Source organism: Mesoplodon densirostris, chromosome 7 (genome assembly GCF_025265405.1).
Source record: "Mesoplodon densirostris isolate mMesDen1 chromosome 7, mMesDen1 primary haplotype, whole genome shotgun sequence".
Lineage (NCBI taxonomy): Eukaryota > Metazoa > Chordata > Mammalia > Artiodactyla > Ziphiidae > Mesoplodon > Mesoplodon densirostris.
In genome coordinates this window covers 52,781,721-52,809,034 of record NC_082667.1, presented here as the reverse complement: position 1 = coordinate 52,809,034, position 27,314 = coordinate 52,781,721, and positions in this window count along the sequence as shown.

Sequence of the window (27,314 nt, the reverse complement as noted above, 5' to 3'; positions counted from 1 at the left end):
CCCTATTAATGTATTATTTCTTAAGTACTGTATGTTACCAGGTTTACAAGAGCTCAAGCAGAGCCACTAATGGGAACTACAAGCTCAGAGTAATGAAATAAATATGAGAGATGATTCCCATAAGAAGTGCAGGCTTTCTTTGTACACCTTCCTGTCTCACTTTCAGGACTATGGAATTGTGAAGCCTAATTTTATGACCAGTGTCCTTTTGTAAAACTTCTCTGTCTTTACTGTATCCTCAGCCATGAGGTCTCCCCCATCCCTTCCTTTTCACTTTCGTCTAATTCCGGGTGTGGGTTGAGATCCCAGAAGTAGTCGGTTTCTGCTCTGAGCATACTGTGCATTAATCTACTACATACCAAAGTCCATTAATTTTGAATGGTGTTATCAATTATACTACCTGACAGGAAGATAACTATGTTATCACCTTTGCAGAAGTGTCTTTCTTAGGAAATCTATGTAGCCTCATCACGACTCTAATGCTGATGGATAACTCTCTTCTCAAAAATCACAATTTGAGTGCATTTTCTTTCATGGGATCTTAAAAATGCAAGCAAATAAAAAACTTCTGAGGCTCGTATCACCTAACCACACAGACAGTGAATGAGCTTACCATTATTCTTCTGATAAAAACAAGAGTTCCTGCTTGTTCTGGTTTCTTTAAATATATCCTCCTTGCAAGCGTGAAAGACAATGGTAGCACGTGTACCTGGTCTTGTGAGATTTCCCAGATTTATCTATTAGGTGCCACTGTGAAGTGACTCTTCATCTGGCTCTGTCCCATTTTCCCATTCTCTGTCTAGACCCTTCCTAGTGGCACACTGTCCTGTCCTTCCTGGCCATTCTGCAGGATAATTTCTGGTTTGTCTTCTTTCCACAAAAACGCCAATAGAAATGAACAAATCCACCTTTGTGCTAAACTCCAGGTGTCTTAAATGATCTCTCTTAGAAGAAATATTAGGAGGCCACTCAAAACCCTTCCCTGGCTTCCTAACGTGCTCCACACAAAATAGAATCTCGTTGCCAGCTATGCTGTACAAGGCACTCACTCGTTCATTCGTGCACTTTAGCATATGTCGGGTGCCCACTCTGTGCCAGACACCCTTCTAGTTACTGTTGACAAGATACAAGGTCTAAAACTCCCCATACTTAATAAAGGAGAAGAATACTAGCAAGGAGTAAATACACATGTGATACGATTGTGGGGAGTAAAGAAGTAGGATACAGAAACTAAAGCAGGGTAAAAGTAGGTGATAGGCAAGTGGAAAGAAAGGACAGGGCTGCCAGAGATAAGCCAGTCAGGAAAGACTCCTGAGGAGGCAATGGTGGAGCAGAAGTATCAGTGAATTTTTTTTTTTTTTTCGGTATGCGGGCCTCTCACTGCTGTGGCCTCTCCCGTTGTGGAGCACAGGCTCCGGACGCACAGGCCCAGCGGCCATGGCTCACGGGCCCAGGCGCTCCGCGGCACGTGGGATCCTCCCGGACCGGGGCACGAACCCGCGTCCCCCGCATCGGCAGGTGGACTCCCAACCACTGTGCCACCAGGGAAGCCCATCAGTGAATTTCTAAGGAAAGTTTTCCAGACCATGAGAAGGTCCAGGACACAGGATCTGAGGCTGGAATGCATTTGGCAACTTCAGGGGAGAGAAAGGGACCACAGTGCTTCGAGCAGAGAGAGGAGGTTAGTGTTGGACAGGGTCTCGATCATGCAGCCCGGGAATAAAGGGAAACAAGGGACTGCTTTGAGCTGCTCCTAATCCAGCTCCAGGCCTGAGGGCAGAGGGAGCAAGGGGCCCTTCACTCTCTAAAGTGACTGCTCATGAGTCTCCACTGTGCAAGGGAATGATTCTACTAGCATGTTAATAACAACGGATTTTTATGTCTTTTCAATATCTCTTTAGGCTGAAGCAAATCAAATTTATGTGTTAGAAGAACATTTAGTGATATTAGCTATGCTCACAATATTTTCTTTCCTGACAAAGGCAAAGAACACCATAGGGCCGTGGGTCTCATTTCATCTTAAATAGTATATGTATTTGTAAGTGTGTGTAATATTTATATATAATATTTATTTTAATTATATATGTATGTAATTTATGAAATAGATGTATAAAATATCACAGAATTATGCACTACAATATTCAGGGTAATCTTACTGATGATGTGGTTATGGACAGTGTTATTCTACTTTTTAAAATTATTTTTACATAATTTTCCAAATTTTCTGCAATAAATATGTTCGACTTTTATTGTTAAAAAGATCCAAAGCTGAAAATCTTTTAAAAATAGCTCTAATTTGAGGTATCTTTAGGAAAATATTGAGGAAGAGGGATTATTTAGAACTGTTAATCATTCATTTGTGAACTGTGTACCTACTGCTAATTAACAATATGTTGGCCATGCTTATTTCTCTGAGTGTCAGTTTTATCCTTTGATAATGGGTAAAATAACTACCTGCATGTTAGGATTATTATGATAAGTAAATTAAAAAGATTGAAAACAATACAGAAGTCTTAATTATATTATTGATATTTTAGGGGTCAGGGATTATACATGTATTTATACAATGTCTAGCAGAGTTTTATATGGAATAGTTTTAGATAAATAATAAGAGTTTTTGATTGCAAACTATGAGGCACGTTCCACTGATATATAATGATAAAATAATTAAATCGCTGGCTGGAAATTGACTTGAAACATATATTCTATTATCAATCCAAGTCTAGTCTTCCCTTCTCATCAATGAATATTCAATCTATCTCTTCACACTTTTAACACTATACCCCTCATTCGCTTAGCAGTAACAATTCTGTATTAGTACAGAAATCAGTATTAATACTTTTTTCTCTGTGAAGACAAATCTATTTTTCTATTTTTTTCACTCTTCATTCTGCTTCTTTCTTCAGGATTCAGATAAAAGTGGCTTTACCCAACATTCACATGGTAAACTTTTCAGCATTTAATAACATTTATCATCTCTCCTTTCCACTTCTCCAGATTTTTCTCTTCATTTTTCCAACTAATCCTCAGAAAATAAGGTTACCAGACCCCTCACTTTCTTCTAGAACGTGCTCTCTATAGACTTAGGAAGTGGTGAAATCTAAATGTGAACACAAATTCCTACCAGGTTTGATGAGCACAGAACAAGGGACTCTACCTGCCTAACCATTTTAATTCATTCTAAGATCAGGTGGCCTTGTAGGAATCCTGTCCCTAGTTGTCTTCAATGAACTTCCAACATGGCGTATTGGAAAGGTGTTGGTCTTGGAACTCAGAGTTGAAACATCTGCAACGTTTCTGGCACATAATAGGTATGCTGCAAATGATGGCTACTATTGTTATTATTATCACCATATTTATTTTAGACTCCTGAAGATATTTTATATTTGCAACCACTAAGCTGTATCTCCCTGATCCTGTCCAAACACATTTGGTTTTTTAGATCTCTGGGTAGAACATTCATCCTTGTTAAACTGTATTTTGTGAGAATTAAATTCTTATCATTGTAGCCTGTTACTATCTCTTTGGATCATGATTCGGTCAGAAACTGCACACACTTTCCTTCCCAGATTCCTGTCACCCTTGCATTTGATGAGCTGTCTACTGTACCTTCAGCAAAGCCACAGATAAAAATGTCTACTGCAGCAAATTCAAAGGCAGAGGTGCATGTGCTGTGCATCAACCAATGTGAGGAAGAAAAGGGCTGCTTTTAGCAGTGTACATCTATGCTCTTTGAAAAATGTCAGGTTGAACTATTTTTAATTATTTTATTTTAACCCTCTGGGTCACTATATTTACCTGAAGTGCATTTAAAGTAATAGGATCTAAGGATATTTGAAAATTGTCATTAGCTGTCATCTTTTAAAAGATAAATCACAATTCAAATTTGAAAATTGGAAATTTCTTCCTATATTTGATTAGTATAATTAATGAAAATCAATTAATCTTTAAAATTTACTCTAGTGTAGGCTCTAAGCCAGACCCTAAAGAAGTTCACAGTTTAGTAAAACACACAGACATTGTCAAGTACTCTAACAGAGGAATTCACAAGTGTTTCTAAAGAATCACAAGGAAATTTCTAGCCACATACTTATAAAGATTTTAGAGGTGGAAAATACTTTAAAGACAATAAAATTCAATCTTCTCATTTTACCAAGGAGAAAACTGGTTCAGAGAGGGGAAACAACTTACCCAAATTCACACAGCTAACTGGTAGACCAGAACTCAGATGTCTAAGTACAAATCCAGTGTTCCTTCTCCTATCTTCCCCTTGACAATGGCCTCCAACACCAATAAATGTATGCATTTATGTATTTATAGTAACCAAATATCCTGCCTGAAAATGGATTCTCATAATCTAGGGTAGAAGATATAGATGCAGAATAAATAGGAAATTTGAATCCTATTAAATCTTTAACCCAGAACATACCTAAGGACTTAACACACAAGCTCAAGCACAATTAAATTCCCTTAAATTCCAATATTAGCTTGTCATTATTTGTTTGTTTGGGGTTTTTTCCTCCTCAGTGGAGTGTAGGAAAATACAATAACAACACCTTGTTAATTGAGGATTCAGTCTTGTTAGTTTTTAGTTAATTCATTCTACAAATATTTGTTGGCTTCTACTATATGAAAGGTCTTTTTTTAAGATAAAATATAAAGTAACTCTGGTAGCAGCCCTTAAGGAAGTCTATTTGTCTTGGGGGTACTATGCTCTTTATGTTATAAAAAGTCTAATGGAATGTATCATACATGATAATGAAAGCGGACCATTCCAGGTCCTCACTCTTACCAAGAGCACACAGGCTACTGTCACTGTTCTAGGATGTCTTCTCCATCACCATTAGAGGATCCAGTAAATATTTAGAGGATATTACTAACTGATAAGCATTGAGGTACATGATTTAAGCAATATTTTCTCATTTGATTCTCCATCTACTCTGAGAGCTTGATATTTTAATTATCCCCTAGTTATTACAGCTGAAAACCTGAGGTAGTTAGATACTGATTAACTTGTCTCAGATCACACATCCAGGAAATGGCAGAGCTGGAATGTGAGTGCAAGTCTACATGACTGCAAAGCCTATACTCTTTCTGCAGCACTTTTGGAATGTTCTGGAGTCAAAGTGTGATGAGGGCCATGCGTGTCTCTAGTCTTGGGACAAATGGGTATGAGGAGCTTAGAAAGAGTCCATCACTGAATGCAATAATTTGCCTTTGTTTGAGGTGAAACTTGTACTATAAAAACACATTTTTCGGGGCTTCCCTGGTGGCTCAGTGGTTGAGAGTCCGCCTGCCGATGCAGGGGACACGGGTTTGTGCCCCGGTCCGGGAAGATCCTACATGCCGCGGAGCGGCTGGGCCTGTGAGCTGCTGAGTCTGCGTGTCCGGAGGCTGTGCTCCGCAATGGGAGAGGCCACAGCAGTGAGAGGCCCGCGTACCACAAAAAACAAAACAAAACAAAACAAAAAAACTCACATTTTTCTATAAATGGAAATACAAATATATATACACACATACACACATTTCTCAAGTATCTCTAAGTGCAAAATTCTGCACTTAATCTGTGAAGTTCTGCACTTAGCTTTTAACATTATTATTCATTATTACTGTTAACGAGAATTATTTTTCACTTCCTTTTGTGAAGCTTCCCTCTCTGCATTTACACCATGAGCAGTTATATGCAAAGTAGCTTGCTGTAAATTTCTATTATATTTTTCCCAATGTGGAGGGTTCTGGCAATGAGTCTATCTCCTGTTAAGGACATTTCTCCTTGGCCATGCCAAATTGCCTCAGCTCTTTGGGCTTACCAATGGTGTAACACATGCCAGAAAGTTTCCCTGGGGAAATTAGGCAGCTCTAAGCAGCTCCAGATCTTTTAGCCTTAAGTTTCCTCAAAATAACCTGGACCATTTCCAAAGTCTTCAGTTCCACCTCACTGGTCCCTGGACGGGTTGTGGAAGGTTTTTGAATGACCTTGATCCACCCTAATTTGAAATCACCACAGGGGACAGAAGGAAAAGCTGAGAGCGGAGGATGATTCCCAATCAGGACAGCTCCTCTGGAAAATGACACAGGCCCGGTACATAGGACCACATGTCTTCCATTTTTCTTACTGGATGGCTGTATCACTCACGATGGGGAGGGGGTTCTGCTGAGAAGAGGTCTCCCCCTGGCTTTCTATTAGAAGAGGTAAAAAATTTAAAAAGCAGGGGTCAGACTCTCCATCTCTCTTTCATTTACTTTCCCCAAAGCAAATTTTCAGTGTAGACAGGAGACTGAAACTGTAAGGGTTTCGATTAACTGTGCAGTAGTAGGCAGTGGGGATGAAATAATAAATAGGATAAACTCTTTACTCTTCACTCACGAAGCCTGAAATCAGTCATGAATAGAGGTCATTTCAATAAAGTGGCATAGATAACAGGAAAGGAAGTGTTAGGCAGAGCTGAGAAGGAACATAACCCAGACCTGTGGGGCTGGGCAAAGTCCGAACTTTGATACCTACATCTACTCATCCTCAGAGATTACATGTTATATTTTTGGCCTAAAAGACACTTATGTAACACCTGATAAATGCCATGCACTCTTATAAGTGCTTTATCAACATTAACTACTTTTTGGGGGACAGGGTGTTGCGTGGCACGTGGAATCTCCGTTCCCCGACCAGGGATTGAAACTGCGACCCCTGCCATGGAAGTGCGGAGTCTTAACCACTGGACCACCAGGGAAATCCCAACATTAACTACTTTTATCTTCATATTGACCCTATGAGGAAGATTCTACCAACATCAGCCCCACTTGATGCCCAAGGAAACGGATACACAGGTAGTTAGAGAAACCTGCCCAAGGTCATACAACTAGGAAATGACAGGCCTGGGATGTGAACCCAGAGGCTGTGCTTCTATTGCTACAATCGGTCTCCCTCAAAAGATCCTGGAGCTGGTCTGCAGGGGTGGGGTGAAAAGGGAAGCCTTGACGACCACATCATATCCTGCTGTGCTGGGAAAGTACAATATTTACCCTGTGGCCTTGGCTTGGAAGAAAAGGAGGGCACCGAGATACTGCTGGGCCAGAAATACGGCCTGGGGCAGGAGAAAGGCCTGCCTGAGCTTCCTGCCAGGATGCTGTGAGAGCCTAATTCCTATTCAACCTTTCAGTCTGACCCAGGCCTATCATAGACCTCTGTGAGTGTGTCTCTAAGGAAGGGAACATGTAAATAATCTTTCCCCACATTAAAAGCAATTTTTGCAGATAGCAGTTTCTCTCGCCATACTTCTCCTCCTCATGCAGAGGGCAACTGATGAAAAAAACCCCATCTCTGACAGCCAAATCCAAAACCGCCCTCACACTGCCAGCCTTTCAGAGGAAATGAGAGCACAGTTGGTCAAACCAGGGAGAGGATCTCCTCTGTTTTGTTATTATCCATAAGCCAAAAATAACTGGACCTCCCAGTAGTCAGAAAACCTGAAGAACAGAGAGTGGGAAAGAGAAAAAATGCATCCGTTTCATGGACCACAAAACATCAGAAATGCAGACAGGGCTCTGCGTACTCTCAGAGCAAACTATCGCACTAAAAGGAAGTCCCCAGGGCCCTTCAATCACCCGTTATCTACCCCAGACTCTCCTTTTCAAATATCTGTCCTTTCCTTCCTTCTTCTTTTCCTCTATTGCACAGAAAACAGAAATAGGTCAAATACTACCTTGACCTTGAAAAAGTGTCTCACACTCTTGGAATCTCAGTCTCCTTATGTGTAAAATGTGACGGATTAGTGGGACCTCACAGGTAGTTCTGTCGTCAACTGGGGGGTGCCCATGGCATGACGCCACCTGCGTTGGGAACACTCAAAACAAATTTCTCTATTTTTACTCAGAAAAACAGCTTTTGAGCTCTGGCTCGTCTTCCTCAGTAGTTCTGTGATCTTGCATATGTCGTTTAAACTGGCTGAACCTCCACCATCATCCATAAAAATGAAAGTAAAGAAGGGAAAGAATTTATCATTCTGACAAGTAGAATTTCTATGAGGAAGGAAACTGTGTTTTACATAAAAAAATTAAAAAACACCTTGATAAGCTCTGGCATTAGCTGATGGGCACCCCACCATTGGAGAAGAGGGATAAGTTGTATAGGAGAGCTCAACTTGAAATAGAGGAGAAAAAAGAATGGAGGAGCAGGGAAGGAGTGGCCATAAAAGACCCCGTGGGGAGTTTCAAAAGTCCACTGGGGTAAAAGATTTATGAAATTCTGCAGTGGTGCAGTAGCTAAAGGGCACTGTAAGAGTAAGCTTTCCTGATTTTCCATTTTAAGTTGTTTGCATGGCCATGATGTAAACCCTTCTCTGTTTTACACTACGTCTTAAGGACAGTCTAATAATAGACTCAGACAAATTTATTAGGAGTGTTGATTTTAGAAAAAGGGACAAGCCAGAGTTCCAAGTGTCGGTCAACAAAGATGACCCAGGACAGAGAAGGTACCCAGGCACTTAGGTGGCCATGCAAACAGAACTTTGCATATATTGTGGGAAGCACTGCATGTTCACAGCCCCAGGGGATTAGTGAGGAGAGCTAAACTCAATGTTAGGTAGACTTTGAGAAGTAAAAAGGATCCCAGCTGAGAGCCAGGTTACCCAAGGATAATCATATTAATGTGGCCAGTAAATGACTCCATCTCTGCATCACATTACCCGACTTTTAGTAGGTGGTCCCCCTCCTTCATTCTCTCCCTCCATTCTTTGCATCCTGTTGGTATTATATGTAGCCTTGAATAAAAATGCTCTAGTTTTACTTTGGAGTGCATATGTCTACATCATACTCCGGCCCACATCATTCCAAAGGGGAAATACTAGCTTGTCTGTTCCAACTACAGTATATCTTTCAATCTTCAGAACACACACTTTTTTTTTCTTTTTCAAGCCACATCATCCCAGTGAATATTCATCTGTGTAAAAGTGATTCATTATCACCTTTCATTTTTACCATCGACTGTCTTATTGTTCATTACCATCCAGGGGCTGGTTTCTCATTTTTGTCCTTGAATCCACAGTTTTTATGTCCTCTGCAGACTGCTTTTCACATCTCCTTTTACAGTTTCTGTGTTCCTCCAAAACCATCCCTCCGTGTTCCGTGATCAAGCCGAGTGGCAGTCACTAAATTATTGGGTATTCTCTGCAGCTTCCCAGCATTGATGATTTTCGGCTACATAATCTGCTTGTTCTTTTCAGTGAGCCATATATTGGGAAGGACATATGGGTACGACTGCTCGCGAAGCTCAAAATGGGAGGGAGATTACTCAGACTAGCATCTGGCTGACTTAGAGATCAACTTCCTGTTTATTATCAACTATTATCTGTGTTGATTTTTTTTTCTTTCAATCCTCTTTGTCTTTCTGTCTCTAGTTCCACATGATCGTGTGGCTGAGTTTCCTGTGCCTTGCAATACTATTCCTCCATCTCTAATGCCTTCCTTCACTGTCAACACCTGGACTTAAAGTCCTCTCCAGCTCCCTCCTCTTTTTTTATAAACTCATTTAGTTAGTTCCCACTACACATAAAAACAATTCCCAGGCACCCCGGAATTTCTTACAGACTCTTTCCTGAAATATTCACCCTGGACATATAGCATCTCTCTCTGGCCCGCACTTTTCTTTTTTCTGAATGAAAGTCAGAAAAGAATTGATTAATCATACTCCCAAGTCCAGGAACATTATCAATTACCATCATTGGCTCATCAAAGTCTTCTCCTTTATTTTATATACTTATGTGTTTTATCTTTTCACACTGTCTTATGAGCATTTGTTTGCATGCGTTCATACAGCCGTTTCTGCTGTAATACTTGTTTTGTAATAGTGAATTTTTTCATTGCCAAGGATATAGAGAACAATTGAGCAAACTTCACATTATGTGTAATTCCATCCGGGAGAAACACTAGGTGAGTGCAGAAAACTGCACCCTGCTGATTGGAGCCCGATAGGAATACACCATACACAGTCCTCAAACATCTGCCAACTACCTCAAGTCACCACGTATGTTCTGAGCCATGCACATCCACATCTGCATTACAACTTTCTAACTTCCGATAAACCTCATTCCACCACCTCACAATAACTCACAAACTGCAACCTTTCCCACGCCCATGTTCACAAGAAAAGCTTTCATCTTTTTTAAGGTAAAAGTTGGAGTATGTACACATTGCAGCATGTATGATTTTAACTGTTTAACATGTGCTTAACTGTGCTGAAGTTTTAAGTTCTGATCTTTTTAGCGTTACTGACAAAGCTTTTCACGTTCTCTCCAAACCTATTGATATTTTTCTCACAAGAATTGTATTTCTTTTAAGGCACTGTATTTTTTATTGTAAGATTTTGTATAGCAAGGTGATTTTTAGGAAAGAATATGTTGTATTATGAAAAACTGACTGTTTTGTTGTTTTGGGACAGGTATATTTAATTTATAAAACCATATCATGTTATAAATGTCATTCTGCTTCCTTCTATTTTCTTTGTCGTTGTTCTGAGCACTATGCTTTCAGATACTTCAGTGTTGCTCTGTATGGTTTCTAATTACTGCATACCACTCCTCCACATTTTATCCATCTATTCTCCCATGGGTGAGCACCCACATACGTTGTCCTTAAATTTTTGTTACTATAAATGATGTTAAAATAAACAACGTTGGAAAAAACCCTTACAGATCCAGACAACACTTTTTTGTGTGTGTGTGATGAAGGAAAGTGCAGTGTTTATTGCACGGAGCCAAGCAAGGAATCCAGGCCAGACAACATTTTCTTTGACATATATACCCAGAACTAGAATTGCTAGGTCATATGTGAGAAAACCCTTACTTTTCCTAAAGAGTAAAAGTTCTCAGCTTGCTCTCAAGAACTCCTACAGTGGTCTACCATCTCCACAACAAAGCAAAGCATGTTTACATCTCTACCTGAGATTTATGGCATTATAATTTTTGCCCGTTTATCTCTATTCCCTTTTGCCATTTCTTCTTAGTCTTCAGATCCAGCTTCAGAGCACTTGTGATCTTTTTGACTCTGCCTTAGTCCTGAGACTCACTCTGTAGTGGTAGACCTCCAGCTCTGCAATTCACATTCCTTTCTCCATGGTCCCTACCCATCCCCCAGTTACACTGATTTTGCCACCACCTTCTCTGTTTTCTCAATAAATTTTCCACCAGTTCTGTCAGGCCCAGGCTGCCTGTCTGCTAGTTCAGTACAGACTGTCATATCATACCCCTCATTTTTATTCATTCATTCCCCTGTAAGCAAAATGTGGACACTAGCCCATGTCCAAATATCTGCCTAGGCTTCTCTCACATATCATTTCTTCTGTGAAGTATTCTTTAACTACCTTATCTAAAGTGGAAATAATCCCTTTCTTCCACAAATCGTTACTTTTTTTTTTTTACCTCTTTGCTTTGTTAATATTTGTTTATATATCCCTTTTCCTAAGGGGATCCTGAGCTACTTAAGTACGGGGTATTTGTCTTATCTTCATTTTCCCCACGTTTAGTGGCTCTCAAAAATTCTTCCTTGAATGATTGAATACATGAGCAAAAAATGAATAAATCAAATGTTATTTTGTATCAAGTGCCCTTAAATAATCAAAGTTTGTAATGCCCAATATGTTAGGCATAATTTAAAACTCTTTATTAACATAGAACAAAAAAATAAGATGATTTTGAATTTAAAAAAAAAAACTATCTTAAAACAAGTTCACAAAAGAGATTGCCTGATTATTTGTCACTTTACTTTTTTCTTAAAAAGGACGTTTTATTCATTAGCCTCTCTAGTCTGTAACCCTTTTCTATAGTTATCATACTACATATCAGTAATGCTGGGATCTGCTAAAATGAAATATAATTGATAATGAATTCAGCAGCCAATTCTCACATTATTCTCAGGTGAATTCCAGTTGATTCAATTCATCCCTTCTTTCCTTGCAATCCCTTAGATGATTTTTTATTAAATATTAAATAAAAGTTAGGAAGGATTATGATTCTGTATTATTTGTGCAGGAATATATGCTACTCTAGGATTGTGTGTGTATGTGTGTAACTGCAGAGCTCAGCCATCCCAATTCACTCAAGACCATCCTGGTTTTAGCATTAGAAGTCCTATATCCCAGGAATCTCTTTCATTCTGGGCAAATTAGGTTGGTCATCTTAGGTGTAAAGCTGCTTCATTTACGTGCAGTATTTTAACCAGGCATTTAAGACTTTCTATAATCTAACATTGACCTTCTTTTCTGTCTTATTTTTAGCAATGCTTCCTGCAGTCTACTTTCTAGAAAAAGCGACATAGAGCCGGCTCTTTACACATGTACTATTTTCCTCTCCTGCAATGTTGCAAGTCTAAATCCCTCCTGTTTGTTAAGGGCTAGTTAAAATGTTATTTCTCTCACCACGTGTGCCTTTCTACCCACAGATTCTCCCCACTCTGAATATGGCTTTTGATGCTGATGCATTTTGGTCTTTCATTACAGTGACTTATATGTGTCCTAATGCTTTGTCCCAAAGAAGGAATCGATATTAACCAGATGACTACAAAATGTAGTTCAGAATTTTCTCATGATATATAAATTAATCTTGTATATTATTCATTAAGTGTCCATATTTCCTGGTAATTTTTCAATACCAATTATTCATCCTATTAACCAGTTTTGTTTTCCAGTATCTAATGCATGGCAAGTCCTTTCAATAACCATAATTATTGGATTTGTTTTATTTAAGTTCTTCTCTATAACTGAGGGAGAGAAGATGGTACAACAGAATGAGTATATGCACTGAAGTCATTCATAACATCAGTTTAAATTATAGTTCTTTCTTTCACCATCTTGGACGAGTCATATAAACTCACTGAGTTTCAGTTTCTCCATCTTTGAAATGGACACAAAACATCTTCCCTATAGACATACTATACAGCTTAAAAATAATGAGTATCAAGTGTCAACAAACTTTTCAATAAAGGGACAAATAGGAAGTATTTTTGACTTTGTGGGCCATACCACCTACCAAAGCTACTCAACAACTACTGTAGTGTGAAAATAGCCCTAGACAATAAGTAAATGAAGGAGGTGGCTATGTTTTAATATAATTTTGTTACAGAAACAGTGAGGTAGGTTTGGCTGTTGGCCTGTTTGCCAACTCCTGATGTGTACTAAGCACTAAATAAATGGGAACCAGTACTACCATGAGTTAATCTGTCTTTTCTTACCGAGCATTTTGATTTTGTGGTCTTGATCCAAATTAAGCTGAAACTAATACAATATTTGCCAATAATAGAAGGCTTAGTTTCTGTTTTTTCCATAACTTCTTCCATACAAGTAGTATAGGAAAATTATATGACTCAGTATACTGAATCTATTCCTGGTAAGGATAGAATGCTGAAGATTCAGGTTTTGAGAATTTTGACTCCTGATTCCCCTTTTTCCTATTCAGCTATAGTCATTGATGCCCCCAATCTTATAACTTCTATCTTGCCCAGTGTCGAAAATCATCATGATCTAGTCATGAAGCATGTTAAGAACTCTGAGAGAGTCTGGAATTAACCAGCCACCTCAGTGCCCTGGTACGAAGCCTGGGTACTCGAGTCTCTCAAGATAACTTTTCTCCCAAATATGTTAATTTCCCCCAAACTAAATGTTTTCGTGTCCTGATTAGCTCTATAGCTTGCCAGAGAACTTTACTGATCCCTATAATCCAGATGGTCTCAATTTTGGCTATAAGTTAGAATCACCTGAAAACGTTTGAAAAGGGAATTTTTCTTAGACTAGTCTAAAAAAGCAGTGACCATACAAGAATTAGACTTTAGCAAAATGTACATCTTCTCTTATTAAACAATATCATAAATAAAATGAATTATCAAGACACAGATTGAGAGAAAATGTTTCACAAAATGTATATCTGACAAAGGACTGGTATCTAGGGTATATAAAAACAAACAAACAAACAAAAACCTCTTACAACTTAATAGTAAAAAGATAAGAACCCAATAAGAGTAGCCAAACAGGACTTCCCTGGTGGCGCAGTGGTTGAGAGTCCGCCTGCCGATGCAGGGGACACGGGTTCGTGCCCCGGTCCCGGAGGATCCCACATGCCGCGGAGCAGCTGGGCCTGTGAACCATGGCCGCTGAGCCTGAGCATCCGGAGCCTATGCTCCACAACGGGAGAGGCCACAGCAGTGAGAGGCCCGCATACCACACACACACACACAAAAAAAGAGTAGCCAAACAACTTAAAAGTCACTTCACAAAATAAGATATATAAATGGTCAGTGTGTATATGAAAAAGTGGTCAATATCATTTGTCAGTACAATGAGATACCAATATATGTCTGCCAGAATGACTATAATTAAAAAGATTGATCATCAAATTTATTGTGATAATCACTTCGTGAGGGATGTAAAGCACTATGCTATATACCTTAAATTTATACAGTGCTGTATGTCAATTTTATCTCAGTAATATTGGAAGAAAAAGAAAATAAAATTAAGCATTTTTTCTCTTTGGGGGAAAAAAAAGATTGATGTTGCCAAATGCTGGTGAAGTTGCGGAGCAAACTAGGATTCTATCATAAATTGTTGGTGGGAATGCAAAATGGTGCAATCACCTAGAAAAAGAGTTTAGGCAGTTTCTTGTAAAATGGAATTAAACTTGCCCTATGGCCTAGTGATCCCCCTCCTACAAAAATGAAAACGTATGTTTACAAAAGGACTTGTGAAAGAATGCCCATAGTAGGTTTACTTAATAATAGCTAAAAACTGCAAGCAGCCAAAGTGCCCATTAAAAGAAGAATGGATAAACAAATTGCAGTATATTTATGTAACACTACGCTACTACTCAGCAATAAGAAAAAATACTATTAGAGACAGTGGCCTAGATAAACCTCAAAAGCATTATGTAAAGTCAGAGCAAACAGTGCCTTACACAAGTATGTAACATGTGATTCCACTTGTGTGAAATTCTCAAAAAGGTGGCAATCTGTGATGAAAAAAAAATCAGAAAAATGATTGCCTCTGGGGACTAGGGGAAAGGAACTGACTGGGAAAGGGCTTGAGGAAATTTTCTGGAGTCACGGAATATTCTATACCTTGATAGAATTTTGGGTTACAGGGGTTCACGCATTTATTAAAATTCAGCAATTGGACTCTTACGATATGTGTATTTCATTGTACGTAAATTTTACATCAGCAGAAAAAAGTTGTAAACAGTACTGTATTCTTGTTAATGACATGCAAGTTGACATATTCAGGGAAATGTGTGCTAATATCCGCAATGTATGTCAAAATGTACCAATAGAATAGATTACTAGATGGATATTCAGATAGATATTTGATAAAGCAAGTATAGAGAACTTTTAAATGTATAATCCAAATGAAAAATACATAGATGTTATGCAGACTTCTTTCAATTTTTGTATGTTTAAAGCTTTTTATAATAAAATGACTCTACCCTGAGATTGTGATTTAATTGGTTTGGGAGTAGGATCTAGACGTTGTTTTTGTTTTATCTTGCTTTGTTTTGAAAAAGCTTTCCAGGTTATTTTAATGGATAGTAGTCAGATTAAAGAACAACTGCACCAGGCTTCCCTGGTGGCACAGTGGTTGAGAATCTGCTTGCCGATGCAGGGGACACAGGTTTGAGCCCTGGTCTAGGAAGATCCCACATGCCGCGGAACAACTAAGCCCATGAGCCACAACTGCTGTGCCTGCGCATCTGAAGCCTGGGCTCCACAACAAGAGAGGCCGCGACAGTGAGAGGCCCACGCACCATGATGAAGAGTGGCCCCCACTTGCTGCAACTAGAGAAAGCCCTCACACAGAAATGAAGACCCAACACAGCCAAAAATAAATAAATAAATAAATAAATTTTAAAAAAGAAAGAAAGAACAACTGCACCAACATTTTTCAATTCCACCCCAGGGAATATGGACAATTTCCTGCATATATTCACTCAGAGATTAGATTTCTTCTCTAAATTTGACAAATTTTTTGCTAACATAAATTTGTCACCCTGCTGACTGTGAGTCTTACCATGGCATGTGGACCCTATCACCCTGCCTCATCCAGAGGATTACAGACCTTACTTACTGGCTCTGGTATGAATCAAACCCAGAGGAACCAAGCCCACTGATTCCTCCTTAGGAACCAGCACCATTACTGAAATGCTCCCATCTGCCTTTTTTTTTTTTTTAATCCCCATCATAGCTTCTTTTCTTCTGCTTGTTGCACTTACATTCCAGTATGCCTGAGAGTTCTGCTTCAGTTACAGAAGACAAAATTAAGACATCGGGTCATAAGATTAGATGACACTACATTACAGGTTATGTGTTATTGGACTGTTGTTCTTCAAAGAAAGTACATTTTTTATCTGATGAAAGATTAAAAATGATCACCTTTCCTTATCATCACCATCAAGACAGGTTTTTGGTTAATATGTTATATATTATTCGAGATACATGCAAACATGTTTCATTATGTGGCATGGAAGGCAAATCAAAAGACCCTCAACTAATTGTTGATAAAAGCTGAGTAATAATCCTCTGTTAAAAAACAAACAAAAAAAAAGAAGGACATGTATTTATCAGAAAAGATATATGCACTCCTGTGCTAAATTGGTTTCTCCTCCCAAACTTGACCGGCAGCTCTTTTGGTGCAGGGCTCATGTTCTACCTGCCTTTAATTTTTCCATTGCCAACACAGCCCTGGCATGTGGGAGGTTCTCAGTCAGTTATTGAGGCCAATGTGAAAATAATTCACCAGAAATTCCTGTGTTCTTGCAACATGATTAACTCGCATTCATCAGTGTGCCTGTAAATATTCTATAATCCTAAATTTAACTCATACAGTCAGTTGGTATGACAGCTACTAATATTGCTCTTTACAATTAAGAAAACTGGGGCTTATAAGGTAAAATAACTTGCCAACCCAGAGAGTAGCAAAGTTGGTATTCTAGCCCAGGTCTACTTGCAAAGACCATGTTCTTTCCATGTCATCATTATACTTACCACAGAGCTCAACAGAAACAAGAAACTATGACCCTATCCTCCCCAGTACCAATGAGGCTTCCTTCTCTTCTACCAAAAGCTTGAACAGGGCTCATTACCACCATTGTAGAGTACATAATGTCTCCAATACAAGAGCCCAGGCACTCCCCTTTACCTTCTTCTTTAAATCATCAGATGATGTTGATGTTTGAGTGGAGGGAATCTGTCACAGGTGCTGCTCATCATTTTCCTTCACAAGAAGGATCTGTGCAAGGTGCACTGCTGGGTTGTATAAATCACGCACCCACTATAGCTGCCACTTTTGGTCTCATGAGGGAGAGAAATAAACTGCTGGCAAACAGTCAGGACTGATGGCCTTTTTTCTCTGACATGTCAGCCTGCTTGTACTGTCAATGGTCATGGCATCATTTATCTTTGTTACCAGCACCCTGGTTTAATCAAGAATCAGGTACAGCAAAGGGACTTTGCCGGGTGAATAACTTCAGAAGGCTGTAAACATTTTCTTGAGACCGTTTATGTATTTTACTGTGTTGCTTGCAGGTTCTCTTATTCAATCCTGTTGTTATAGGAGTGGGGGTCACACCAAGCTTGCAGCTTTCCTAGAAGTTGGTGTATATCAACAATCAGAGTTTGCAAATACATGCGGTGACTAGTAGCCTAGTAGGATTTTTCCGTATATGAAAGCTCAAATCATAACCTTAGGGGAAAAAGGCGGGGGGGGGGGATGCACAGAGCTCTTGCTCACAATCCTTCCTCTCTTCCCCCTCTTCCTCCTCTTCCTCCTCCTCCTCTTCCCTGCTTCTCTCTCTCTGTCTCTCTCCTTCAAGTAAGAGGAGGGGATTATGGTGGAAAGTACTAGAATTATAGAGTAGAAACTTGGAATTTGTAATCTTCATCTGATGTGATTGGTAAAGTCTTATATTGGGCTCTTCTAGTAGCCAACATTGAAACTAGATATTTATTTAGGAAGTGATCCCAAGCCAGAGAAGCTAGACAAGGAAGGGAAGGGAAGCAATAAAGGTGCATTAATAAGCAGGTTATCTTAGGAGGTTGGGGTTAACATGTACATACTGCCGTTTATAAAACAGATAACCAACAAGGAGCCAACTAATAGCACTAGCTTCCCTTGCAGCAAGTGGAGCACGTGCCCATGGCCAGAGAAAGCCCTTGGGGAAAGAGATGTAGTGCTTGCAGTAAGAAGTTTTCATCACACATAGCAAAGGGATGCAGAATATATGGGCATACCACCAGCAGCACCTACTACAGATAAATACCACTCCAAGGGGGACAAAAATGGTGGCAAAAAAAAGAATCATTTTAAGTAAAGAAAACCAGATAGTGCATACTTAATTCTTCTTTTTTTTTTTTTTTTTTTTTTTTTTTTTTTGCTGTACACGGGCCTCTCACTGTTGTGGCCTCTCCCGTTGCGGAGCACAGGCTCCGGATGCGCAGGCTCAGTGGCCATGGCTCACGGGCCCAGCCGCTCCGTGGCATGTGGGATCTTCCTGGACCGGGGCATGAACCCGTGTCCCCTGTATCGGCAGGCGGACTCTCAACCACTGTGCCACCAGGGAAGCCCCCATACTTAATTCTTTTGTTTGAATAGATTTGTAAAATTTTAATAGCCTCTCTAAAGCCATTGTAAATTATTATATATAGGGCAGAGAAGAAACATGACAGTATTGGTTTATTCAGAGTTTGCTTCTTATTTATAAAGAAAAGGTGATAATTAGGCACAAGCATGTTTTGGCCTAAAAGAAAAGAAAAGAAAGAAAATCCTGTCAAATTAATATGTGGGTTTCCCTGTCAAAGGTATTAAACTTTCTATAAGTTTAATTGTGTTATCATAATATTATTTTGATTTCCACTACAATATATTTCTCATTCACATCAGAATGGACAAGAAGAAATGATCAGTTGGGATTTTCAGTTTATAAAATAATTATGGTCCCAAGTTTCTGATTAAATCTTTAATATTTCTCATAGTTAGCTCTCTAAAGACTTCCCTTTACTCATCAAAATTTTTTTCTTTTTTTAAATCAGTAATTTCCTTTTATAAAGACACTGAAGAGTTATTAAGTATGTGCTTTATGCAAAGCTACTGGATATAACAATCAGGGTTCAAAAATGTCTAGAAACAGAAAATCAAACTGAAACACACAGGATTTAATTTATCAAGGATTACTGCAACATCTTGCATTTAGGCTGTAGAACATTAATGGCACTGGTAGAAAGTAGAAGGCAACATGATTTATGCAGCTGTTTTCACCTAAGAGAACACAGGAGAGTCACTGGTCTCAGCTTCCTCCTCTCTATATAAAACCATCACTATCTACCTTGCCCAGTTGTAAGGCTTAGATATGATGTATATACCTGACACACAGTAGGGAATTTAAAATGTTGTATTGGCTCATTCATTCAACATATATTTATTGAGTATTTACTACATGAGAGGCACTGGGCTGGGCACTAAGAATAGATATAGGTTGTCTTCTCAAAGCCTAGAGTTGAGTGAGAAATTTGACAGAGACATCAATAAAGTTGGGATGCTATAGAATATCAAAGAAAATCAGAAGAAGATATCCAGCCTGAAGTTGGGAAATGGACTGTCCTCAAGAAGGATGCCCAATGAATGTGGCATCGAAGAAGAAACCTAAAGAATGTGTAGGAGTCAGCCAGGTTCATAAGTGGTACAGGACAGAGCATTGCTTGGGAGAGAGAAAGGTTGTTCCAGGAAGGAGAGTGAGCCTCTAGTGAGAGTTAGAGGTAAGGGGAGCCTTTTACAGAGATACAATGGCTAGATCATATAGTGCAGACTAGGGATGGGACAGGTTGAGGAGGCAAGTAGGACAAAGGGGAGACAAAGCTAGGTGCAAAACATAGGTCAGGGGCCTCCCTGGTGGCGCAGTGGTTGAGAGTCCGCCTGCCGATGCAGCGGATACGGGTTTGTGCCCCGGTCCGGGAGGATCCCATATGCCGCGGAGCGGCTGGGCCCGTGAGCCATGGCCGCTGAGCCTGCGCGTCCGGAGCCTGTGCTCCGCAATGGGAGAGGCCACAACAGTGAGAAGCCTGCGTACTGCAAAAAAAACAAAAGCAAAAACAAAAACAAAACAAAAAAAAACATAGGTCAGGTCTTTCAGGAGGTTCTAGATCATGTTGAGGCATGTATATATCATAAAAGACCCATGAGGAACAATGTAAACAATTGAATTGGAAAGTTACATCATCAGCTTGAAAGGAAAGCCAAGAAGAGTCAGGAATGTCAGCCACGAGCCTGCTATACTGATCCAGCTGAGCGACAACAGTGACTTTGAAGAGTGGTAGAGGGCCAGAAACATGTTGAAGGATTATAGGATATGTATTTGATAGGGATTTATGGTAGGTTTAAAGGGGAAGACAGGACGAAGTTGGAGTCAAAGTTGATACTGAAATTTCTACCTTGAGCAGCTGGATAAATACTATTCATAATTATTAAGAAATGTCATAAGAAAAAGACTAAGACTTTAACTGGTTACATAGAAATAGTAGTTAGATGTAGCAGGCTGGGCAGGCAATCTGCAAAAGTAGTTAAGAACATATCTGGGGGGTTCCTGCAGTCAAACTTACTGAGTTCAATCTATTCTTCCTGGAGAATGTATTTCCTAGCCATGTCCAACCCAGCTTCTGCACTGGTCAGGAATCTGTCATCCCCATACCCACACTGAGCCCCACAAGCTCAAAGGGAGAGCATCAACTGCCATGATGCCATGAAGCCCCCTCTTCTAACACTTTAGTTATCTCAGCCTCCCGGGAGTGAAGGCCAGTTCCCTCTTCTTCAGCAGGGGGCCAACATCAGCATGCCTGCATTCAGGAGCCCAGCAACTCTGGTATCTAGGGCGAAGCAGATAAGATCCCTGAGACTCTCACTCTCCCACCACTTTGGGACACAAGGGGAGCACCCTGCCAGGAGGTGAGGGATCTGGCTCTCCCCAAGTCTGTCACGTAATACACCCAGAAGTACAAGGGAGTTCACAACCTGTGGGTTAGCTGGGATCAACCAGAGAAAGGGAGATCAGAAGGAGCCATCAAGTAAACCTCCTTCCTTTTCTCCCCTTCCAGGCATCGTGGATCCATGAGTTCTTTCTGAAAGCTATTCAACTGGCTATTGTTTTTTTCAAGCTGTGGTCAGCCTGGCATTGCATGACCTTACATCTTCTTCTCTTGCTTCACCACCCTCTGTACCATTCTTCTTGCCCTGGGATTGCACGTTGCTCAAAAGCCTTAGCTTGTAAGCATTCCCTTATTTGGCAGAGAACCCAAACTAACATACTGTGTGATCTTGGACAAAACATTTAATCTTTCTGGATCTCTGTTTATTGATCTATAAAATGGAGATAATAGAATCTATACCACAGAGTTTGGGGGCTAATACATGTAAAGCACTTAGAACATTTTGGTGCTCATGGCAAGTACTTATTAACATTAGCTACTTTTATTACCTGCATAGTGTGAATATGGCAAATGACTGATCTGAAACCATGATACGATACTAATGGATCAAACTGTTTTAGCTCAAAATTGATCTCATAATCCTTCTGTGATGATGGTTCTCAAATGGTTTCAGTTCCTCACTATCTTCACAATAAAATACAAACTCTCTGGTGTGATATTAATTATGTCTGGTAACAATTTAGTTCTCCAGTCTCATATTACAGACCTCCTTTATAGATGTGAAGTTCATTCCCTGAAACACCATAATTATAATAGTAATAATAATTACAATTCATATGTATAGAGTTCTTATAAGTCAAGGAAAGCACTATTCTAAATATTTAATGTGTAATAATCTTTTCTGCTCAAACTCATGGAAGGGCATTTATATAGAGTACAAGCAAGAGTCCTCACAAGACCCCAAAGCCCAGCATGAACCAGACTCCCTCTGACCCCCCTCTGCTGATTTCCTCTTGCTCATTCTCTCTCAGGCACTCTGGCCCACATGTCACTCCTCAGACACCGTGGGCACTACCTCAGATGGGGCCTGGGCTCTAGTGACCCCCATGCCGGGTGTGCCCTCAGCCAGATCTCCACATGGCCAACCATTCGCCCCTTCCAAATCTTCCCTCCAACCTCACCTTCTCAGTGGGGCTCTCCCACTCCATTTAATTTGCAATCCCCCTTCCCTACCACCTATGCTGCTGTGCTGATCCCCGTCCTCTCCTCTTTCTTTATTTTGGTAGTATGCATTTCTTCTAGCATTATATGCAATTAACTCACTGACAATCTTACTGTGTACTGTCTGTCTTTCCCTGGCAGATAGTAACCTCCACAAAGTAAGGAGTGTTGTTTTGTTCAATGAGGTTTCTCAAATGCCTCAACCAATATTGGTACCCAGTAGGTTCTCAGTAGTGTGCATTGAATGAAATAATGCATGAATCCTCACACCCATGTAAGGTAAGTGACTACTATCTCTACTTTATGGATGTGGAAACTGTATGTTCTGTAGCTAGCCCTTAGTTGCATAGCTCACCTGTAGTGGAGCCAGGATTCAAACCCTAGCAGTATGGCTTTGGAAGTTGTGTTCTTCAATTCTACATTACGCTGCATTATGGTGTGTGTGTGTGTGTATATGTGTGTCTATATACACACACGCACACATATACATAAATACAATGTACATATATATAGGTGTTACATGATATGTCTTTTTAAGATTTATTAATTAAATTATTATTAATTAAAAAAGTAAATACCCTCTTTGTGATAGAATCATTTCAGTGTGATAATCCAAAGATCAGCTTGTAATGAAAATATATCAGACAAAGTAGTCCTGGCCAGTACATATTAATAGAAGTAAAGTGACAATTCCAAGGTACATACTCCGTCTGCTGGGTCTGAAAGAGGAATAGAATGGAAACGATGAGCTGGGATTACCCAGGTCAATTAAAGAAACAGGAAGAAATAAATGCCCAACTTTCCAAGAAGGCATCATCCACATGTAGTTGCTACTCTACAAATTGATTGATTAACTGATATTGAACATGAAGCCATTCAGCTTGAGCTGTTGAGGACAAGATTGGTGGTAAGATTTTATTTATTTTGTTAAGAAGTGTAATTGACCTACAGCACTATGTTAGTTCCAGGTGCACAACAGAGTGGTTTGATATTTCTATCCATGACAAAATGATCACCACATGGCATGCCTTTTTTCATGCTTTGTCACATTCTGGTTCTTTCACTAGATTTTACTTACCATGCCTCTTTTATTAGTGTACCACTACAGAACCTAGCACAATGACCTACTAGGTTCTGGAGGGTAGATATTCAATGTTTGTTGAACTGAATAGCAAGTTACAGCTCAGAAAATCTGACATAGTAGAAAGAAAACAGGCTTTGAAACCAGTCAGATGTGAGTCAAAGTCATATTATGGATATTGACTAGTTATATGCTATTCAAAACATTAACTAAACCTCTCTGAGACTCACTTTCCTCACCTATACCATGGGACTGATACTACTTCCTGTGAAGCACTGGCATATAAGACAGGGTTAATTTCTTGCATTAATTTTCAAGTAATTAGAATACATTTTGTTCCATTTGTCCCTAGGTTCTAAAGCAGGGGCTGGGAAACTTTTTCCTATAAAGGATGTATAGCAACCATTTTAGTCTTTGTGGACCACGTGATCTCTGTTGCAACCATTCATTCTGCAGTTGTAGTGTGAAAGCAGCCATGGACCACACATAAATGAATGGGAATGGCTTTGCTCTAATAAGACTTTTACAAAAATGGTACAGGTTGGATTTGGCCCATGGGTCATAATTTGCCAACCCCTGTCCCAAAGCATAACACTTGGGATCATTAGCTGAAAGAAATTCTAATATAAAGTCACTACATTAAATATTTCTGTTTTTTTTCTCTGTCATTTGTCCCTGGACACTGATTACTTGATTTTTCATTATAAATGCTAACAATAGAATCAGAGCAATCATAATCATATTTACAAAAATATTTGCATATTCAAAATGTGCATCCATTTTAGTCTTTATGTGCCAGATGCTAGGCATCATTTCACGATGTTGACCAGTATGATCAGGAAGCTTAACAGCCAGTTATTTTAAGACAGCCTCAAGTGGGCAAGATGATGGCTTTTGGAAGTGAATTAGGCTGCCCTGCCTTTCCAGCTCTTGTTCCTGTGTGCTGCTACCTTCTTGCCTTATCCAGACCCTGAATTTGGAGTCTGTTTCCAGTACTTCTCTTCTATCCTTACCCATTCAAGACCATCTTCCCAACATCCTTGGCTGACATTGGCTTCACTGTTTCTCTAGTCTTTTGAGTCCAGGACATCCCAAGCCTTTCTTCATAAATATCTTCCCCCGCTGCCCAGTATATTTTATCATTAGCGAACTGAACACCACCTCTCTTGGGCAGAGAATCCCTCTTCGATCCCTATCCTTCAGAGTAATTAAACTCCTTAGCCCTGCATATAAGGCTCTATGGGATTTAGCTGTAGTCATATCCTTACAACTTAGCATAGTATATTGCTTCACAACTCCAAGATAAATAGGAACTTCACATACCTCGTTTCTCTGCCTTTATATATGCTGTTGCCTCTTCCTGTGATGCCATTTTCTCCTTTGGATATTGGACAAAATTCTACTAATCTACTAATTCTACTGGCATAGGCTTTATCCTTCCCATAAAAATCCTTCTCCCTCAACCAATATCACCTCTGCACCTTGCACATATATCTATTATTGCATATTATACCTTTTCCTGTAATACACTGTGTACAATTGTGTTTCCTTTGCTAGACTGATAAAAGACAAGGAGGGAATCTTATCCAGGTGTGCATCCTGAAAGACTGAATATACAAATGGATGATAACCAGACCTCTGACCCATGGCATCTGCAGCAACTGGCCCCAAACAGTCAACTTCCTTTATCTTTGCTTTGAACTCAGGACCAATCAGAGAAAGCCAAATCACGCTCCCCAAATCAATCACATAAGCTGCCCCACTTCTAGTTAGCTTGTCTTTAGCTTCCCCATCCCAGTAGCCTCCAATCAGAGCAGACCTGAAGCTTATTTTTTTTAATTATAAAGTTTTCCCACTCCTTGCCTGACTTTGGTTTTCTGCCAAACACAAGGGATGAAAGTTGACTCTTTTGCTCTAGAAAGTTCTGAATAAATAGGCAACTAAGCAAGCACTGCTTGTTCAAACTTAGGTAGTTCTAATGGATTTCCACAGTACCCAGCACCAAGTATTGCTACAGCTGAATGGCCGTGTTTGGTCTGTCTACCCTGAGCGGGGTGGCGTCAGGAGGGGCAGACTGATGAAGTCTGGGAGAGCTCCAAGGGGGATCCCCTACCTAAAACTTACAGTGTACCTAACTAAGGGGACCAACCAGATCACAGGTCCAGTGGGATGCCTAATGAGCTAAATAGAAGTGGGCCCGGGGAACTGGATACATAGAATAATACGGAGCAAGAAGCATAAAGAAGAGAGCAGGACCCCTGTGTTTATGTTCCTGTCACCTGCCCCTCTGATCTACAAGGATGTGTCAATTTACATAAAGAGCCTACAGTGGGGCGGACTCAAAGTTTTTTAGATAAAATAAAATGATAGATAACTCTCAAACATTGAAAGGATATGCAAATCTGTGCTCAGACTCATCTGGCTCCCTTTCCCTTTACTCCGTAAAACAAAGCAATTCCACTTTAAGTCTTCTGGAATATGTTTTATAAGACAATGCCAAGGAAGCTTAATCTATTTTACACATGGGAGGGCAACGGAGAAGGCTTATCGTGGCTGAGGGATGAGGTGTGCCTCCAGAAGCTGTAGACCCAGCTGGCAGTGTACACCAATACACGTCTGATACCTGAAATTAATCCCACAGCAGTGGAAAAGCTTAGTCATGCAGGCTGCACATCTTGCTGAAAGCAAAATCAACAAACTCAAAACACACGCAGGGTGTTGCCTTTGAAGCTCAAGGATTACTTTCAAACAAAGCCATAATAATGGTCTTGCTCATTTATTACATTAAAGGACCTTAATATTTTTCCTCATTTCTAGGGTTTAATTAAATATCAATTCTAGATCCTCCTTGGTCTTTGATGGGGTTACATCCTGATAAACCTATTGTAAGCTGGAAATACCATAAGTTGAAAATGCATTTAATGCACCTAGCCTACCAAACATTATAGTTCAGAGTCGCTTACCTTAAACAGGCTCAGAAAACTTACATTAGCCTACAGGTGGGCAAAATCATCTAACACAAAGCTTGTTCTATAATAAAGTGTCGAATATTTCATGTAATTTATGGAATTCTGAACTGGAAGTGAAAAACAGAATGGTGCATGGGTACAGAATGTTTGTGAGTGTATTGGTCATTTACCCTCGTGAATTTATTCCCGTGGCTGACTAGGACCTGAGACTGCCGCTGCCATTGCCCAGAATGACAAGAGTATTACATAGCATATTGCTAGCCTGGGAAAAGACCAAAATTCAAAGTACACTTTCTACTGGATGCGTAATGCTTTCACACCATTGTGAAGTCAAAACATTTTAAGTTGAACAACTGACAGTCAGGGACAGTCTGTATACCTATTTTAGCGGTGTATCATACTAGTTTAGGGAATGAGCTCTGAGATCCAGAAAACCTGAGTTCAAATCCTTGTTCTTACCCTAAGATAAAGGGCAAGTTACTTAACCCAGCAAGTCTTCAGGTTCCTAATCTGTATAATGGTATATTAATATGCATCTTTGGGGGACTACTGTGAGGATAAAATTAGATAACATGTAAAAAATATTCAGTGTGGAACTTAACTAATAGCTATTTTTATTTAATCACTATATATTCTATGCATGCATGTCTATACATATATAGGTATGTACATGTATATTAGGTATCCATTCTCTATACTTTAATGCTCATAATATTAGGTTTCTTCAAATTTGTCTCAAGATGTTCAAGAATCCTGAAGGGTGCCTATGCAGCGTATATAACCTATAAAGTGTAGTAACTTGAACTATTACTGTGTGTCCGGCAATACATTTTAAAACCATGAAGCTATTAAGCAATAAGGATGTTGAAGGGGCAGCTGGGCTCACTTATTAGCAAAGTAGCTCAGCCCTGTACATTAGCCTTACAGCTCAAACAATTCATATTTCTGTCTCGGGGAAATGAAATCTATTACTGTATCTATAGGGTTACTATCAAATACTCAAACCTGTGGTTATTGGATGCATGGACAACAATGATCCACTATCTATTTGATATAGCATGCATGCTCGCCTTCTCTTCCCTTTCCCTGAGAGCTACTTCTGA